The sequence below is a fragment of the Microtus pennsylvanicus genome, chromosome 22 (assembly GCF_037038515.1).
Source record: "Microtus pennsylvanicus isolate mMicPen1 chromosome 22, mMicPen1.hap1, whole genome shotgun sequence".
Classification (NCBI taxonomy): domain Eukaryota; kingdom Metazoa; phylum Chordata; class Mammalia; order Rodentia; family Cricetidae; genus Microtus; species Microtus pennsylvanicus.
In genome coordinates, this window is record NC_134600.1 from 19,120,723 (window position 1) to 19,139,584 (window position 18,862).

General features: G+C 42.9%; 1 long non-coding RNA gene across 1 annotated transcript; it reads left to right on the forward strand.

Annotated features, from left to right (window-relative positions):
• Window positions 1–14,719: 14,719 nt before the first annotated feature.
• On the forward strand, window positions 14,720–16,240 carry LOC142839894 (uncharacterized). The gene is made up of 3 exons (XR_012908850.1): window positions 14,720–15,049; window positions 15,707–15,797; window positions 15,984–16,240. It is a non-coding gene; the product is annotated as an uncharacterized LOC142839894 (long non-coding RNA).
• Window positions 16,241–18,862: the final 2,622 nt, after the last annotated feature.

Here is an 18,862-nt window from a genome sequence, read left to right on the forward strand (position 1 = left end):
AACAAAATTTCAGTGCATCTGTCTCTGGCGGTGGCTACATGGCTTCTTCCTGATTCCACGTACTCTCTATATGTATCTCTTTTAGCCTGGCTTTACTCTGTTAAGTAAACATTGGCTGAAAGCAGCTTTTTTATTAACTAATAGCAATAAAGCATATTCATAGCATACATCACTTCCCACATCAGGTCCCAATATCAAATTTGGTTCAACCATTCTCTGCCAGAATAGGGGAAGTCCCTCTTCAGAGCAGTTAAACGATTTAATGCCTATTGTTAAAACCCATACTGCTCTGGATGCGAGAAAACATCAGTAGATAAAACAAGATTTTCAGGAGAAACCATAAAGCAAGTGTTTTGCAAACTTCTACCCATGACCAAAGACCAAAGCTAAAATTACAAATAAACAGCCTAGAAGTTAAGGGTGTGGTAGACACATGTGCAGATATAACAATAATAGCCCCAACATATTGGCATCCAGGTTGGCCTCTTGGTAAAGGTTCAGCTTCAAGAGATTGGAACTTTATCTCGGGTAAAACAAAGTGCAGGATAGGTCAAGTGAGTGTATAGGGTCAAAAGGACAGATAGAAAAATTAAAATCATATGTGGCTAACATAACAATGAATTTATGGAGACATAATTTGTTGCAGCAATGGAAAGCACGGATTAATATTCCCCCAATCTCATAAACAAACTATCAAATAAGGAATGCATCTGGAAGAAATACAAGAGGTATTATTAAGGATGGTCATAGTCTGTTTGAGTTACCTCTGAAATTATTAACTGACAAACCTGTGTGGGTAGAACAATGGCTTTGGTATCAGAAAAATTACAGGCACTGGAACAACTGGTACAGAAGCAGTTAAGTGCTCAACATATTAAAGAATTGATCAGTCCCTAGAATTATTTTATATTTGTCATTAAATAAAAAGAAATCTGGAAATGGAGAATGTTAACAGATTTAGGAGCCATAAGTGAAGTGATTCAGCCAATGGGCTCTTTACAACCTGGAATTCCCTTTCCTTCTTTATTACCTAAGGGATGGTCTATTATAGTGAGTGAGTTAAAAGACTGCTTTTTTACTATTCCTTTACAATAACAGGGTAGAGAAAAAATTTTCTTCATAGGGCCTGCTTATAATAATTTCAAGCCTGTTAAAAGATACCATTAGAAGATTCTTCCACAAGTAATGTTAAACAGCCCCATACTATGTCAATATTTTGTATAATAGCCATTAGGACTAATTCATAAGCAGTTTCCTCAATCTATAATTTACCACTACATGAATGATATTTTATTGGATGATTCAGATATAGATATTTTAGGGAAAATGTTTGATAAAGAGAATGTTTCCTTGTTGGGGATTACAAATTACTCCTGAAACAAACACAAAGGAGATTCTACTGATTATTTAGAATATAAATAGGTTTACAGAAAATGTAACCACAGAAAGTACAAATCATAAGAGACCAATTATGAACAATTAATGATTTTCAAAAATTGCTGGGAGATAGTAACTGATTACAACCCACAATTGGATTGAAACTCAAGAACTAAGTGATTTATTTCAAAACTTACAAGGTAATAAGGACTTAAATAGTCCAAGAAAACTGTCAGTTGAGAATGAGGGCGATTGGCTTTGGTAGAAAAGAAATTACAGGATGCACAAGTGGATCATTTGGATCCCCAGCTTGATTTATTCTGGTTATTTTACCTTCTGTGTATTCTCCTACTGGAATTCTAGTACAGAGAGAAGATAATATATAAGAATAGATATTTTTACCACACAGAGTAAAATATATGTAGAAAAGGTTTCTGAATTTATCCTGAGATGAAAAAATTAAGATTTCAGCAATTGCAGAAATAGAACCAGCAGAAATTGTGGTACCTTTCACTAATGCCAAGATTTCCTCATTATGGACAGAAAATGAACATTGGCAAAGGGCTTGCAGTAATACTTCGGGAGAGATTCGTAACAAATATTCCCAAAACAAAAGACTTCAGTTTACAAAAAGAACTAATTGGGTTTTCACTCATATAATAAAAGGTATCTCAATTTCTTTGAGTCCCTACATTCTATTCTGATGTAAATAAATCAGAAAAGGCAGGTTATAAGCCAGGGAAAATAAGTAAACTGGCTCAAAGTTATTATGATCCAATTCAGAAATCAGATTATATGCTATTCTCATGACATTATTCAGTTATTCAGAACCTCTTAATAGAGTTACTGACTCTCAATATGCAGAAAGAGTTGTTTTACAAGTTGAACCAGATGAACTTATTTCAGATGATTCAGAATAAACCTTGTTTATGTATTCAACAACAACTAATAATCATAAATGGGAATCATCCCTATATAAACAGATGAGATCCCATACAGGCCTACCAGGTTCTCTAGTACAAGGAAATGATCAAATCGATCATCTATTGGTAGAAAATATGCTAGAAGACTCAGATTTCCTAAGAAACACCATATTAATAGCAGGGGTTTAAAGAAAGATTTTTCCATCATTTGGCAACAAGCCAAAGAATTTATAAGGCAATGTCCTACTTGTGCTTTGTATAACCAAACTCCATTACCTGCAGGAAGTAACCCAAAAGGTATTCAAAGAAATGAAATTTGTCTGAGTAGTGGTGACACATGCCTTTAATCCCAGCACTCGGGAGGCAGAGGCCAGTGGATCTCTGTGAGTTCAAGGCCAGCCTGGTCTACAGAGAAAGTTCCAGAACAGCCTCCAAAGCTACACAGAGAAACTCTGTCCCAAAAGTCAAAAAGGAAAAGAAAAGGAAGAAGAGAAGAAAAGAGAAGAGGAAAAAAAGAAAAAGAAAAGAAACTTGGTAAATGGATGTGTTTCATTTTGTATAGATTGGAAAATTAAAATATATGCAACATATCATAGACACAGACTTAGGATTTTAATGGGATACTGTTTTAAGTTCTGAAAAGACTAATTCTGTAATCACACATTTATTAAATGCCATGGTCATTATAAGAATACCTGTACAAATTAAGACTGACAATGCCCCAGAATATATCTCTAGTAAAATAAAACAGTGTTTTGCATATTACAGCATTAATAATATTATAAACATGCCACATAATCCTACAGGGCAAGGGGTTATAGAAGGATCTAATCGTACTCTAAAAGATATGTTCAATAAACAGAAAGGGGTAATAAAAGACCTCCAGAGATATATTACACAGTGTTTTATTGACTTAAAATTTTTTAAAACACTAACAAAAAAGGAAAAACAGTTGCAGAGTGACACTGGATAATAGAATAAAGTGGCTGAATTAAATCAGCCTATATATTTTTAAGCTGTGTTGACCTCAGAATGGAAACCAGGAAATGTCTTATTAGGGAAGAACTTTTGCTTTTGTTTCCACAGGAGAAACAAAGCTACAGATACAATCAACATTGATAAAGGTTAGATTCAAACAGGAGAGCCTTCCAAATGAGGAAAGGAGATAATTTATCAAATAGCCTGGTCATGCAATCTAAACTAACTTTTAAGAATAACAAATGTCCTTCATTTGATCATGATAAAAAATTATTAGTAAAAGATAATGATTTTTCTGTTGCCACAAAATATTTTATCTTAACAAAGATATGCTCTGACAGAGAAGGAATTTCCCAAATTTAGGGTAGGAACAGCTTCCCTCCCTGACCTTCTGGCTTTATGCAGTCAACCCATCTCATGCTTTGTTTAACTTGAGATAGGGTTCCAATTCCTAGTAACTGAATATCTGCCTCTTGAAGAGGCCAATTTGGATGCCAAGATTCTGGAGCAATGATACGCACATCTGCAACTGTGTCTATCAAACCCACAATTACAATGCTATTTATACACATGCTTAGCTTTGGTCTTTGATCATTTATAGAAGTCTGACAAAATATACATTTCCTATTTCCTATCTGAATTTTTGATTTATTCACCATGTTTATTCCATCATCCAGAACACTATGGTCTTTTACAGAAGGCTCTGGATTTTTAATTTTCCTGGTGAGACATGTCCTCCACAGTGACTGGGAATAACTGGACCACTTCTGCCTTGGGGTCCTGTGAGAGACCCCTAGGAGTTTCCAATGGTATCAGGTTGCCCTTGTCTCTCTTTTGTTGATCTGCATTTATTGGTCCAATGTCGGCCTTTGTCATACCTTCTACATATACCTGAAGGCTGAGTCCTCATATTCTTGCCATTCCCAAAGGAGACATTATTCCTAGGAAGTCCTTGTCTACAATCCCTTCTCATATGTCCTATTCTACCATAATTAAAACATTTAGCACTTTGCTGTTCCTCATTCCTTTGGAAATTGCTTCTCCTACCCAAGATTCAGTATTATAGTCAAATGTCTCAATGTTCATTGTATGCAGGATCCATTCATCCATGGGTGCTGATCTAACCTTTAAAGACCCAACTATCTTTCTGCATTCTAAGTCAGTATTTTCAAAAGCCAAAGATTCCATGAGTACTCATCTAGCATCTCAGTCTGTTATTCCTATTTTTATAACTTTAATCTTTGTAAAAAGTCACTAAAAGGTTCTCTCTGGCCCTGTTTAACCCTGGCATATGATTCAATTCATTTTCCTGGTTCTTGAATCCTGTCCCAAACATTTAAGGCTGCTTTGGGGCATAGGGACAAGAGCTTGAACCTGTGGGTCAGCATAAGTGTCCTCACCAAGAATTTGATCTTGGAAAGTCTCAAGTCCTGTTGCTTTTCCTTTTTGTTCTAAAATTTTGCCTCTTCCATGAAATAACATTTAACAACAACTGAAACTTCTGAAACTAACTAAAGCAAGTCATGTGATGTCACCTTAATGCTTGAAGCCCATGTCTTTATCATCTCCCTTACAAATACGAAATACAAGCCATATGTTGCTTATGGCTTGCTTAATTTCTTTTATATCATGCATTCTTTTAGATATCCATCACCTTCTTTAGATCCTTTTAGACCTTTAGAATGTGATGCTTTGTCAGAGTAGATTACAGGGTAGGAAGCTAAAACCCTGGGTAAGTCATCTCTGACAGCTACTGGTGACGTTGAATCCTGTCCTTGTGCCTCTTTCCCTGTTAATCAGCTTCAATACTTTCCCTAAATCATATCAAATCTTTTGTAAAGTCTGAGTCTCCTGGCCTCTATATATTTCTAGTGATTTCACTGAAGCACCTAGCTTCTGGCCCTCATTCTGCACATGTGATTCCAAGGTCTGAAGTTTCTCCTTTAAAGATAATACCTCATCCTTGGACATTATTTGGATAGTATATAGATTGCCATCCTGGAAAAATACACTATCTGTTAACTTATCATAACTTTTAAACAAATTTTGATTGTCAAATTGAACAGTATAAATTCTTTCAGATAATTTCTCAGTACCCTTAGACATGGATTCAATTTTGTCTGTCAAATTAATGTTACCCTTTTCAATAGTATTAATTTTTTCAGGTAACTTCTTATTTTTAATGGTATTAATCCTGTCAACTAGCTGTTCATTATTTGTCTGTAAAAACTATATCATTTCCAAAAGTATCTCATTCTTTCTTAAGGATATAATATGAAGAAAAAAACTGAGTCCCAATATCCAATAAATGGATATATCACCATAACCATATAAACATTGTAGAATACAATCCATAGTCTTAGCAAAAAAGTCACTAAAAGTTTCAATGTTAATATAGTCTGCCATGTTGATTTATTAATTACTTGTTATGAGATCTGGTAAATTGCTTTAGGTAATAATAATTTAAATATTAATCCTGGTTGCAGAGTCACCACTAGCAGCAATGCAACCAGTGGCGGCATGAACGGTCCTGAGCCACTTTAGTTTCCCACCTTGGTACTGGTTAAATACTGAGAAATATGCTTTGCTTTACAAAGTAAAAGCAATTAAACCAATTCCATACCTGGAGCAAGAAGCCCAGAACTCACAGGCAGGGACCACAAACCGGAAGCTGCACAAGAGACGACACATGGAACATGGCAGTGGGGGAGGGGATGTTTGTGAGCTTGGGAAATTTCCAAGTTGCTGTAAGCAGTAGCTTTGCTGTGGCGGTGGGGGTGGGGGGTGGGGAGGTGAGGGGTGGGGAGGTGGGGGGTGGGGAGGTGGGGGGTGGAGGGTGTTTACAAAACCCACTTAGGTAAAAGCAAGCCAAGCAGGCAGGGTTGGGAGACTTTCTGGGCTGTGGACTGGTGAAACCCTCAGGCTGTCCACCCCATAGGTGTGGAGTCTGGATCCACGTGGGGTGCCAGATGAAGAAGGATGCTTAAAAGAAATCCCACTCTAGCTCAGAACTGAGAATAATAGAGGGTTATTTATTTAGGGGTAGACTCACAAATCACAATCTTCTGCTGGAACAGAGAACAGCAACCGAATCTCACAGCCAGAAAACAGACTGGATGCGTTATTTATACCGGCATAAATAGTAAGAGGCCATGCCCAAGTGGGCGGGTAACTCCCACAGCATCCTGTTATTTGGCCTTGACAAGCTTGAACTCTGACCTTGAGTCAAGATGGAAATAGAATGACTGTGGGCTCCCACAATCCCCTGGGCTGGAGAGTTCGGAGTAGAAGGTGGGGTATGCCAGTCACGTACCTGGTAACAGGTAGGACTGAGGGATACTGCGAGAACCCAGAGGCCAGATCAGCTTTCGATATGTAAAACAGGTACCTCAGCCACTGGCCTGCGTTTGAGACCCAAACGTTTGCCTAAGCCATACATTTCCATAGATGGAAAACTCCTGCTCTTGGAAAGAGAATCGGAAAACATCTATTGCAGAAGCACCCATTATTTCTGTAATGATTGTTCTGTCTCTTTAAGAGACAAGCCATGCCCACTCCCTCTCCTGTCCACTGAGGCAGGCTGATCTTCAGCTTCCAGCCTGAGCTCACTCTCTTTTTCTGTCTTCCTCTCAGAGAGGCAGCTTCTGCCTCTCTCTCCTCTTCTTCCCTTCCCCCGCTTCTGTCTCTCTTCTCTCTCCCCCTTCCCCTTTTTCCTTCCCCTCCATAACCCACCTAGTCACCTAATAAATGTCCAATTCCATTCCATATGGTGTGCCTATCTCTGTGCCTCCCACCCACCGCCTGCCCGCACTGCTCACCGGGGAACAGCCAGCCGCCACATGACTGGGGACCAGCCACCTTCATTTGGGAACCTGCCGCGTGGTCTCAGCCCCACAGCAAGCTGCCAGGGTGCGCAAAAAATCCTTTACAATTTCCTACTGTGTTTACTGCTCTAAAGCCTGTGGGGCCTGGGAGAATGGAGCCTATGAATGAGGCTGAGAAGTTTCTGTACCCCGATAATCCTCTCCCAGGCACAGCAATTCAAATCAGACCAAATCAAACTGAATTAGAACAAGCCCAGGTTTAATGGGCAAAACACACCTGGATGATTTTCCAGGCCCCCAGCGAGGTTCTGTGTTTGATGGTCTTTCTGAGATGAGGTAGGATTTGGGGAGAGTGAGATGGGGGAGGGGGATTGTCATGGGGCTTCCACCAGAACATCCCAGACTCTTTGGGTACATGGATGCCAGGGGCTGGGGTGCAGCTTCCACCAGAAAAGAGGCAGAACAACTTTATTCGGAGCATCAGACAGTTCATATTCTGAGGGTTACAAACAGTCACAATCACATGTCAAAGTGGCAGACAGGCTGTGGTGGTGGAGGCACAGTGGTGGCACTGGCGGGCAACATAGGAGGTACATACTCAGATATGAAATTCTCAGCCCAAAGGAGATTTATTACCCCAGATGGGCAAGCAAGAAGGGTAGGGGAGGCTGCAAAGGCAGACGGCAAACAGCAGCAAGCAAGCAAATACTGAAAGACCTCCAGAGTGGGGAGACTCTCACTCAAGTCTCGGGATAACACGATCCCCCAGGATCTCACGAGAGACCGTCCTTGCTGCAGTCACACGAAGTCCTTGCTACAATCACACACAGGACAGGAACCAGTGCACTGGGGCCGAAACTCATTTCCCACTCAGGGGTAGGGAGTTCGACCCCGAGTAGCTAGGAGAAGGGGTATTTAAGGGGAAAAAAAACTATAATCTAACTTTATCTTCAGCTAGTTCCTGATACAGAGTCACTGGACCGGCTAATCCTAGATTTTTGGCTCTATTCTTCCTGCTAGAGGGGTCTGGATTTATCCAGGTCTTTCAATACTTTTTGTTGGTTTTTAAGGTGAAAAAGGGGAAATCTGTGTTGGTAAATCCTGATTGGACTTATTAGCCAAATAATGAATTTTAACTGTTGGTTCTTAGCGTTTTGTCTCAGGAATGAGTCAGTGTCTGACTGCACGTGGCAAACTTATGTTTTCCCATAGAGCCATATAACAATAACAATAACCGGTTGTAATTGTAGGACCCAGCCATGACAAGCTCAATAGAGGCCTGAGTCTCAGTAGTTTACCCTAAGGCGATACCTGGTTCCAAAAAAGACCACAAACTGAGACCATCCAGGCACCACCCAGGAACAGACCATCCAATGGAAATTCCTAACGTTCCAACCATTGTAGACAGGATCACGTGCCAACACATACCCATCGCTTTTCACCAGGACACCCCTAGACAAATGTAAGCCAATTAGGGGTCCTGCACCTTAGAAATCCCTCACACCCACTTTTACTATAATAGAAACCCAACTCTAACTGAGCTTGAGGCTCTCCGATCACGCCAATACATTGAACACACAGAGAGTCCGAGTTCATGAACTTGTGTAAGAATAAAGGCTCTTTGTTTTTACATATAGGACTTGGTCTTCTAGTTGGTTTTGGGAGGACTCCATGATCAATCTGTATTGATCAATCTGCATAACAGTAATGAAGAATCTGAAGTAAATTCACTCCTATTCACTACACGTGGGAGGAGCATGAAAACACATTTCAAAAACAATTCTGTTGTGTTCTGAAGAAACTGAGGTCACAAGACTCTTGCCTTGTTTTTTGAAACAGGGTTTCTCTAGTAGCTCTGGCTGTCCTGGGGCGAGGCTGGCCTCGAACTCAGAGATCTGCCTGCCTCTGCCTCCTGAGTGCTGGGATCAAAGGCGTGTGCCACCACTGCCCAGCTTCTTGTCTTATTTACTCGGAGCCTTCTCCTGGCCTGACTCACTCTTGGCTGTGTCCCCACATTCCTGTGTGCTCTCTCCCTGTGCCTGGTGCCGGAGGTCTTGAGATGAAGTGCACAGGCCTAGCTGCAGCTAGCTGCACACCCAGCTGGGTTCACACTCTGTCATCTCGTATCTCATTCACACACAACAAGCCCAAAGCCAGTTCACATATGCATGGGAGGGTAGCAGGCCGTGCAGTGTTAGGTAAACATGTTACATGTGCACCTGAGTAACCAGAGATGGTAGTTACAGTCCAAACAGGGAACACTTTTCCTTCAAGCCAGGAAAAAAAAAAAAGCTGATATTCGAGAAACATGAATGAACAAGGAACCCTGGCCATTCTTCCCTGGCCCTGTGACTGCCCTGTGTTCGCCAACAATGATCAAGTAGGTAAGGGCAAGATGGCGTCACCATAGCGCCTCTGATTCTCCCTTCTTCCTGGAGTGCATTGGTGAGATCTGAGCTGATTAAGACCGGAAAAGGGAAAAAACAAAACAAAAGAGTATTACTACTTGGGTATAGCTATTTGGCTTTTTATTTTGTTGTGATTTTTAGTTTTTCAAGATGAGGTTTCAGCCTAGGCAGTTTGGATGCTCACCTTAGGAGACCTGGATAGAGGTGGGCGGTCCTTGGGCTTCCCACAGGTCAGGGAACCCTTATTGCTCTTAGAGCAGATGAGGGAGGGTGACTTGATTGGGGGAGGGGGAGGGAAATGGGAGGCGGTTGCGGGGAGGAGGCAGAAATCCTTAATAAATAAATAAATAAATAAATAAATAAATAAATAAATAAATAAATAAATAAATAAAAGATGAGGTTTCTCTGTGTAACAGCCATGGCAGTCCTGGAACTTGCTCTGTAGACCAGGCTGGCCTCCAATTCAGAGATCCACCTTGCTCTGCTTCCTGAGTGCTGGGACCAAAAGCAAAGCTGCCTCTCCAAGAGGAAGATGTAAAAGAGAGCGAGCTCAGGCTAGAAGCTGAAGATCAGCCTGCCTCAGTGGATCGGGGAGGGAGTGGGCGTGGCTTGTCTCTTAAAAAGACAGAACAACCATTACAAAAAGCATGTGCCAGAGGCACAGCTATTTGTAAGAACAGGATACGATGCTCAATGCGCATACAAGTGTTGAAATTGAAGCTTGTAGCTTGGAAGATTCCACATATAATGCAACGGTTTTAATTTCCATTTCAAACGGCCCAAATTCAGACCTCTCTACTGCAAACATTATAGAAACATTAAGTAGAAATCAGTGCACTGAAAAGGGCGTCTGGATACTTTGCTTTGTGTTATTCAGACAGGTTAAATGTGTTTCAGGCTGACCTCCAACTCTGCGCACCCTGAAAGTGACCTTGAACTCCTGGCCCTTCCGCTTCCTCTTTCACTGTTTGCATTTTGATTATTTGCTGTTTTGTTTTGTTTCCTTGAGACCGGAGTCTTGCCCTGTTAACTTTGAACACCAGCCTCTACTGCGTCTCCTGCCTCAGTCCTCCAAGTTCCCATGAAGTGCTTACCCAGCCAGTGCTTACCCAGCTCTTTTTCAAACTTACATTTTATTTCTCTGTGAGGATGGAATGGACGCATAACCGCTGGGTACCTGTGGAGGTCAGACAACAACTTGGGGGCGTCAGTCTACTCCTCCTGCCACCGGAGTCCTGGGGATCCAACTCAGGCAATCAGGACTGGCAGCGAATTCTTGAACATGCTGAGCCACCTTGCTGGCCCTGATCTTTCAGAAGGGGCTTTACTGGCACCTGCAGCCCCCAGAACTGGTGTAGGGATGGGTGTGTACAGAGTTCAAGTGAGGGAGAACTTTGGGTATGTGGCCTGTAAGCTCTGGGCCTTGGGTCTGTTTCAAGGTTTCTTAGCGTTTGATTCTTATCTGCCCCTGACACACTCACATACACACACACACCAAGCCCCTTCCCACTTGGGCTATTTGGCTCTGACAGCCTTGCCCCTCTGCAGTGCTTTCTCAGTGGATGCCCTGACTTCCAGGCTGTGCCTTTTTGTTTCTTTTTTTAAAAAATATTTATTTATTGTGTATATAATATTCTGTATACAATATTCTGTCTGTGTGCATGCCTGCAGGCCAGAAGAGGGCACCAGACCTCATCACAGAGAGTTGTGAGCCACCATGTGGTTGCTGGGAATTGAACTCAGGACCCTTGGAAGAGCAGGCAATGCTCTTAACCTCTGAGCCATCTCTCCAGCTTGCCTTTATGTTTCTTGTAGTCATGGGGCTCTTTCCTCTCCAGCCTCCAGCTCTTCCTCCGGCTACTCGCTGAGTTTACATCGATATGATTCAGTAGCCATCGCTAGTTGGCTACAGGTTTTACGGGAGCTCTGTTGGTCAGTTATACCCAGATCGTGGGGTCCCTCCAAAACCACCACGGAGTCCACACTCGTATTCAGCAAAGGCCTTTACTCACCCTTGAGCCTGGACCTTTCGTCCATCCAACAGAGCGGTAAGGTCAGAGAGCTCTGAGCACAGCTGAGGTGGAGTTTTTCTCTCAGCAGAGGTTGGGGGTGAGGGGACTTCTAAGGTTCAGGACCCCTGATTGACACTGACTGACATTTGTCTATGGGATGGGTGTGTGCTGTGTTAGGGAAGTCAGGTCAGGTGAATCTATCTATAATGGTTGGAATGTTAGGTATTTTCCCTTGGATGGTCTGGTCCTGGGTGGTGCCTGGGTGATCTCCATTGAACCTGTAGGGCTGGGTCCTACAGTCATCAGAAAGTTAGGGGGGCTGGGAGTGTGTAGGTCAGTAGTGGGATGTATGCTTAAGATGTATGTATAAGATCCTGGGTTTAATCCCTAAACACCAAGGAAGGAAAGGGGAGGGAGAAAGAAGGGAAGGAAAGAAAAATTAAAGAAATATTATAGTCTTTTTTGATCTTCCCCTCCTACGTTCAGTACAGAACACTTTGCCTGAACTTGACAGGACTTGCCTGATGTTTGGCTGCCTAGGACTAGTGGCCAGCAGCCCACAGCACCCCTCTTCCTGTTTCCCTGACTCCTCTTCCAGCCTCCACTCCTCTCTACCGACTGTTTCAGGGTACCCTGACTCTACACATCAATTGCTTCCACCTGAAATATAAAACTCGACTCTCAAATTTAATGTTTTAACACAGATTGTTCTTTCCCCTGAAGGGTCAACCCTAAAGTTTGCAATGATCTTTGGGTGGTTTTGTCCAAAGACATACATCATAGCACCTGTGCCGGTTAGCTTTTGTCAGCTCAACAGAAATTAGTAGGAAGGGGGAACCTCCATTGAGGAATCGGCTCCATCAGATTGGCCCGTGAGTTTATCAGTGGGGCATTTTCTTGATTAATGTTTGAGTTAGGGCAGTACCACAAAGCATGGACGTCTACTTCAGGTTCTACCTCCAGGTCCCTACCTTGAGTTCCCACCCCGACTTCCCCTAGAGATGGATTGTGATGAGGAAGTGTAAGCCAAATAAACCCTTCAGTCAGTGTTTATCACAGCATCAGAAATCAGAGGAAGATCACACACACATACACACACACACACACACAGAGAGAGAGAGAGAGAGAGAGAGAGAGAGAGAGAGAGAGAGAGAGAGAGATGCGCGCGAGCACACACACACAGAGTAAAGTTACAAAGAACAAATTTTTGTTGTTGGTGTGTGTGTGTGTGTGTGTGTGTGTGTGTGTGTTTGGTGTTGGTTTTTTTTTTTTTTGGTTTTTTTTGGTGCTTGTTTCTAAACAGGATGTCTGTTGCTCCAACCCTCCTGGAATTCACTATTTAGACCAGGCTGGCCTTGAACTCACAGAGATCTGCCTGCCTCTGCCTCAACCTCCCAAATGCTGAGATAAAGGCCTTCACCCAGCAAAAGCAAGTTCTTTAGAGCAAAACTGAGTGGCCAGATAATGGTTAAATTGTCCGATGACCCTCCCTGGATAGGGGCCAGAATCCTGCTTCCTCTTACTTGCCCGTGGGTGACTATCCTAGCCTAGCTTCTGCCTTTTGGCTCTGGTCTGGCCCCGACTTGCTCATTCCCCAGCCTGCCCTTCTCCAGTTTCTATTGACACAGCAGCAAAGCTGCCCTCACTTCCTTCTCTCCTTAGGACTTCGTAGGAGGAAGCAGTGTGAGGGTTTCAGAGACAGCAGGAAGTTCAGGAAAACTGTGAGCCCCAGTCACTTGGGTTTGCTCGTTTTGTTTTTGTCGTTTTTTGGTGCTGGGGATCTACATGGGGCCTTTCACGTGCCATGAAAGGCCAGAGCTTTACCACTGAGTTCTCCACAGACCAAGCCCAGTTCTTTTCTTTCTATATTCTGTGGGTACCAGTGTTACATCCCTAGGACCCGATGTTAGTCAGTTGGAAACTGTAGTGTGCGTACTGGAACCCGGGTCCTCTGGAAGAGCAGCCAGTGCTTTAAACCACCGCGCCATCTCTCCAGCCCCCAATCCCAGTTCTGAATTACTCAAGGACGATTCACCCCATGGCAGAACCTGATTTGCTTTCACCTTTTATCTTTGGCCAACTTAGGGGGGATACTCTGAAGAGACCTCAGTTTACCTTCTGTGATGTTTCAACAACTTTGAAGTTTAGTGATTTCGTTTTTTTGTTTTTGTTTTTTTGGTGGAGGATTGGTGTTTTAAATACTAAATTGTTGTTTACAGGGTGAGTTCCAGGGCAGCTGGGGTGGTTGCAAAATAATAATAAATAAATAGACAGGTAAAAAGTAAATACCAAACTGTGGATAAAGAAATTAAGCTTTTCAAAGATTCCAAATAATTGACTTAGAAGGCTCTATGGAGCTTAGCCTCACATTGGTCAAGGCCTGAGTTCAAGCCCTTGTACCGTGAAAACACAACAAAATGCTTGCTTAAGCCACACTAGTCCCCTTCTCACCTCCCCTCTGTGCTGTTCTAATATAAGCCATAGATCAGGACCAGGGAGACAGCTCAGAAGGTAGCCGCACCTGCCGCCACACCACACCCTAAAGGAGACGGAGAGGAGAGAACTCTTTCTAGTGGTCCTCTGACGCCTGCTCTATACGCTTGCCAAGGGACACACGCTTGCCACACAAAATACATGTTAAGTTTTCAAAAGTCTTTTTTTGAATCCCAAATACGATTAAGATCCCAGAACCCAAAGTTATGAGGGCCTTGAAAGAGAATGAAAATTCAAAGGCAAGTAGGGATGAAAATATAGAGAACGAAAAGGATGCGGGGAGGATGTAGAGTTCGAGGCCAGCTAGGATGATAAAGTGAAACTTTGTCTCAAAACACAGAGATGATAGCTGATAGGTAGGGAGGGGGGGAGAAGGAGGGAGGGAGGGAGGGAGGGAGGGAGGGAGGGAGGGAGGGAGGGAGGGAGAGAGGAAGGGAGGGAGGGAGGGCGGGAGGGAGGGAGGGGGAGAGGGAAAGAGAGAGAGGATAAATAGATGATTGCTAGACAGATTGACTGACTGTATTGATTAGGAGTTTTGTTGTAGCTTATGGATCAAAATTTTAGCCCACTGCCAGTCTGTGGAAGTAGGCTGACTTAAATAGCAGTCTTCCTGGTATAGATTTCCCCAAAACGGACGGCTTTTCACATCCAGCTTCCGGCCAGCAAGCATTAAGTGACAAGCCCTCCTCCACATCCCTGCAAATGAGCCTGAGCCGGGTCATCGTCTGGCCCAGTCCCCTGCGAGCGCACGCAGGGTTTGCGGTGGCTGCACAGAGTGGGAACCAGAGGACAGTGTGGGAAGTCGGGCGGTTGTATGAGCACCCAGGGGGCAGGAGCAGAAACAGGAAGACCGGGATTACAGTCCGCTTTATAACTCTTTTGAAGTCGCCGGACCCAGCTCGGGAAGCCTGCAGGCTGCGAGCGAGCTGATCAAAGGTCCCTCTGCGGGCTCAAATTAACACGGAATTGGAGAGCCGCGCTGCACCTGCCCGCGAAGAGCAGCGTGGCCGCAAATCAGCTCATCTTGTCCGGAGGTGAGCCTTTCAGAAAGCTCGCCCAGGCTGACGGTTCGGGTACTGTCCGGGTTGAAGGGGAAAGGCGTGCTCTCTTTTTCTTGCAGGGAGGTATTTGCTTATTTTTAAAGACGGTCTATATACCACTAGAGACCCCTGGCTCTCATTAATGCACATCCCGCTTTCAAAGGCGAATAGAAGCGTTGGGGTTGGGAGAGAGACGGATGGAGTGGCGTTATCAGAAACTCGCGCCGCCCTTTAATGCACCGTTGTCCCCGCATCTCAATTAAAAGCGACGGTATTAATGGAGAGAAAAAATGAGAAGAATTAAAGGGTCAAAACAAAAACAGACACTCGGGAAAAAAAGGTTGTAGGCTCAGAGAAAAGAAAAAGTATCGAGCAGTAGGGCGAGTGTTGTTACTTACATCTGGAAGCTGCAGCGAGCACAGCGAAGGAGTTCCTTATGCCAGACTCTTTGCAGTTCAGGAGACTTAGCAAACACAGAGGATGTGTCAGTGCCTCCGGAGAGTCACCCCAAGAAACAGATGCGGAAATGGAGTGGGGAGGAGAGGCGGTAATTTGGCAGACAAAAAAAAAGTATTTAGAAAAAAAATTGTAAACAATGATTTGATCATTTTGGAGTCCAAAATCTTTAAGAGTGTAGGGTTTTTTTTCCAGGTCGTTTGATTCTGGCACAGTGCACACAGCGTGAATCTGCAGAATCCGCTGCAAAATTACAGCCAGCTACCGCAGAGAAGCTGAACTCTAGGTAGTTGGCTTCCTCCCCCTTTACAGTAGTAACACCTCCCACTAAATCGTGACGTTTAAACGACCGGTACATAAGGTGCTCAATAAAATGCAATAATGCCATAAATGGCAATATACGGTGTTCAATAAATATTATACTATTGCTTTTAACTTCATCTGACTTTGTTTCTATGTTTAATATATGTAGTGTTGGGAATTGAACCTTGGACCTCTGCAAGCACGGAATCACTGAGCCCCAGCCCCACCAGCTCTTACTCTGACATTTCACTACTATCCTGGATTTACAGAAGATACTAGAAAAATTCTACAATTAAAAGTTATTTTGAAGTATTTAAAGGCTTTACAAAAATTGTGAAGAAAAAAATTGTATTTTTCTGTGGCATCTTGATCTATGATATAAATTGTGAAATGATTGGATTGGACTAATAACATATCAAGATTGTTCATTAGCCAGGCGATGGTGGTGCACGCCTTTAATTCCAGCACGTGAAAGGCAGAGCCAGGTGGATCTCTGTGAGTTAGAGACCAGCCTGGTCTACAGAGCTAGTTCCAGGACAGGCTCCAAAGCCACAGAGAAACCCTGTCTCAAAAAAGCAAAGCAAAAAAAAAAAAAAAAAGATTGTTCATTAGAAAATTTTAAATAAATTATGCTCTGAACTGTGTCGTTTGCTGTGCACCTGGCCTTGGGGATAAAACACTGCCTGTATAATACTTATCTCCTTGACTTATATTACAACCAGATGAATCTGCCATAAATTGAAAATATTCTAATTCCAAAAGGGATTTAAAACACTTATCTAGTTTAGAGATTTCTTTTTATTTTATACGTATGAGTGTTTTGCCAGCAAGTAGGTGTCTGGTCCCCTTTGAACTGGAGTTAGAGTCAAGTGTTAGCTCCCAGGCAGATGCTGGGATGGAACCCCAGTCAGCCCTCTTACCCACTGAGCTGCCTTCTCTTCAGTCCCCGCTCACCTAGTTTTATCTGGCCTGTCTATTTTGTTCTTTTGTGGTGTTTTGTTTGTTTGTGCTTACTGGGGATAGAAGCCAAGGCCCTTCAAACTGAACTGTATCTCCAGTACCTGAACTGTATCTCCAGTACCTTTTGCCCTAAGCCTACGCTATACTGTGATGAACATCTCGTGTAATGTACCCGAGGACCTGTATCCCAAACCAAAAGGCCACAGAGCTGCACTCCAAGGTCGATCTTCTAAGTGAGAGCTGTGACTCACTGTGACTGCTCCGCGTGACAGTGTCCTCACCAGCCTGGGCAGCCGTGAGGATCAGAAGGAGGAGTCTACTGCTTTCACACCATTGATAGGTCAAAAAACTGCAACCATCACAAATTGGCAGCCGTCTTTAAGTAGTAACCCTTGGGGTGTATGCCTTCCGAGACACCTGCTGGACACGCAAAGTCACCACCAGTCTTGAATCTTCTCATATATAATTTTTTTCCATATTATGTGTGCACAAGTATCATCTTATATGTCTCAACTAGTACTTGTCATGTGCCGTGTGCAGTTTGAGGTTGATAGCCAGAATTAGCCTGAGCTTCTGTTTCCTTCCTCACGATGTCACAGGTACAGTTGATCTCCCTTAGATCTGACCGACTACAGGATGTGATTTTTTTTTACTAACCTTACTGGGAACTTTCACTTCTTTACTTACGGGAAGATCTTTGTAAACTCTCTCTGGCGTATGCTAATTGCCACCATGGCTCACTACTCTCGCATTTTTGCATTATGAACACTAGCTCTGGATGCCCTAAGTCCATTCAGTAATTAATATGGCTACCATGTGATTGACCAGCAGGCAGCAGAGCCCTGTGTAGAATGGGGGTGAGTCACGGGGTAAGACTGTATGAGATTTTGTCATGCTACTTAGAACAGTGGGGAATTTTAAACATGAGTTGTCTCAGTCCTTATGAGTAACTGACACCCTAAGAAAGGTAGATAAAGGTGAACAATAGTTTATATTGGCTTTTCACAGAAGCGTTCCAATAAATTTCAAACCAAAATTCATTAGAAAGAACTTAAGGCAATAAAATATTATTAGACCAGGTGACAAGAGATAAACAAGACCAGAATAGCAACTATCTTTGTTTTATTTCAATTTATTGATTTCACATTAAAATTTATATGAGAATTCATACCTTTAAGATACAGATCCTATATATTATTGCCTATATGTATATGCAGTAATTTCAGATAAGAGCAGAATTTGCCCCAATATCATAAATTAGAATGATCTTATCAAATGTCAACATATTCAAGTTTCCATAATTTTATTTACAAAGATAATAGTCAGCCAGCGCGATGACTCAGCGAGTAAAGGGTCTCCTCACCAAGTCCTATGATCTAGGTTCCATTAGAAAGAGAGAACTGACTTCCACAACTTGTCCTCTGATCCCCATATGTGTGGGGTGGCCCACACAGGCCACATCACATTTAAAAAAATAACACGAAGTGACGTGAAGTGGAGCTTGAATTTTTTTTCTAAGGTTGTGTTCCCTAGAGTAACAACTGTCTTCCGAAATCTCCCCATGGTTTCCTTTGACTTACCTGCAAGTGCTGTTTGCTAACCGACTGCCTACAGCAGTCTCCTTTTAAAGCCAAGGAAATTTCCATCATGGGGTCTGAGTCATACACCAGTCACCCACGCGCAACCTCCAGGGTTGCACGGGCTATTGCCGTCTATCAAACACTTCATTCAGAAATCCTATTTCCCTGACATTTGTTAAATCTCTGTGAAACTTGCTGCTCTTCCTCATCGATTTTTCGTGCTTCCCTTGATTGTTGGTAGTGCTGCTGTGACCGCTGGCTAAGCTACCACCTTTGCTTCACTTGCCACGCTGCTGAGCATGGTTCAACCTCCGAACCACGAGTCCAGCCCACAGGGCAGTCTGTTGTTAACCAGGTCAGGATTTGGAGAGGCCAAGACTCGACACATTCTCCGGCCAATGAGTTTAGTAAGATCTAACTAACACTCTGATCTCTACATATTATTTTTTGTTCTCTGGCCATGCTTCAGAGATACATTATTCATTTGGGGGTCAGGGATAGATAAAAA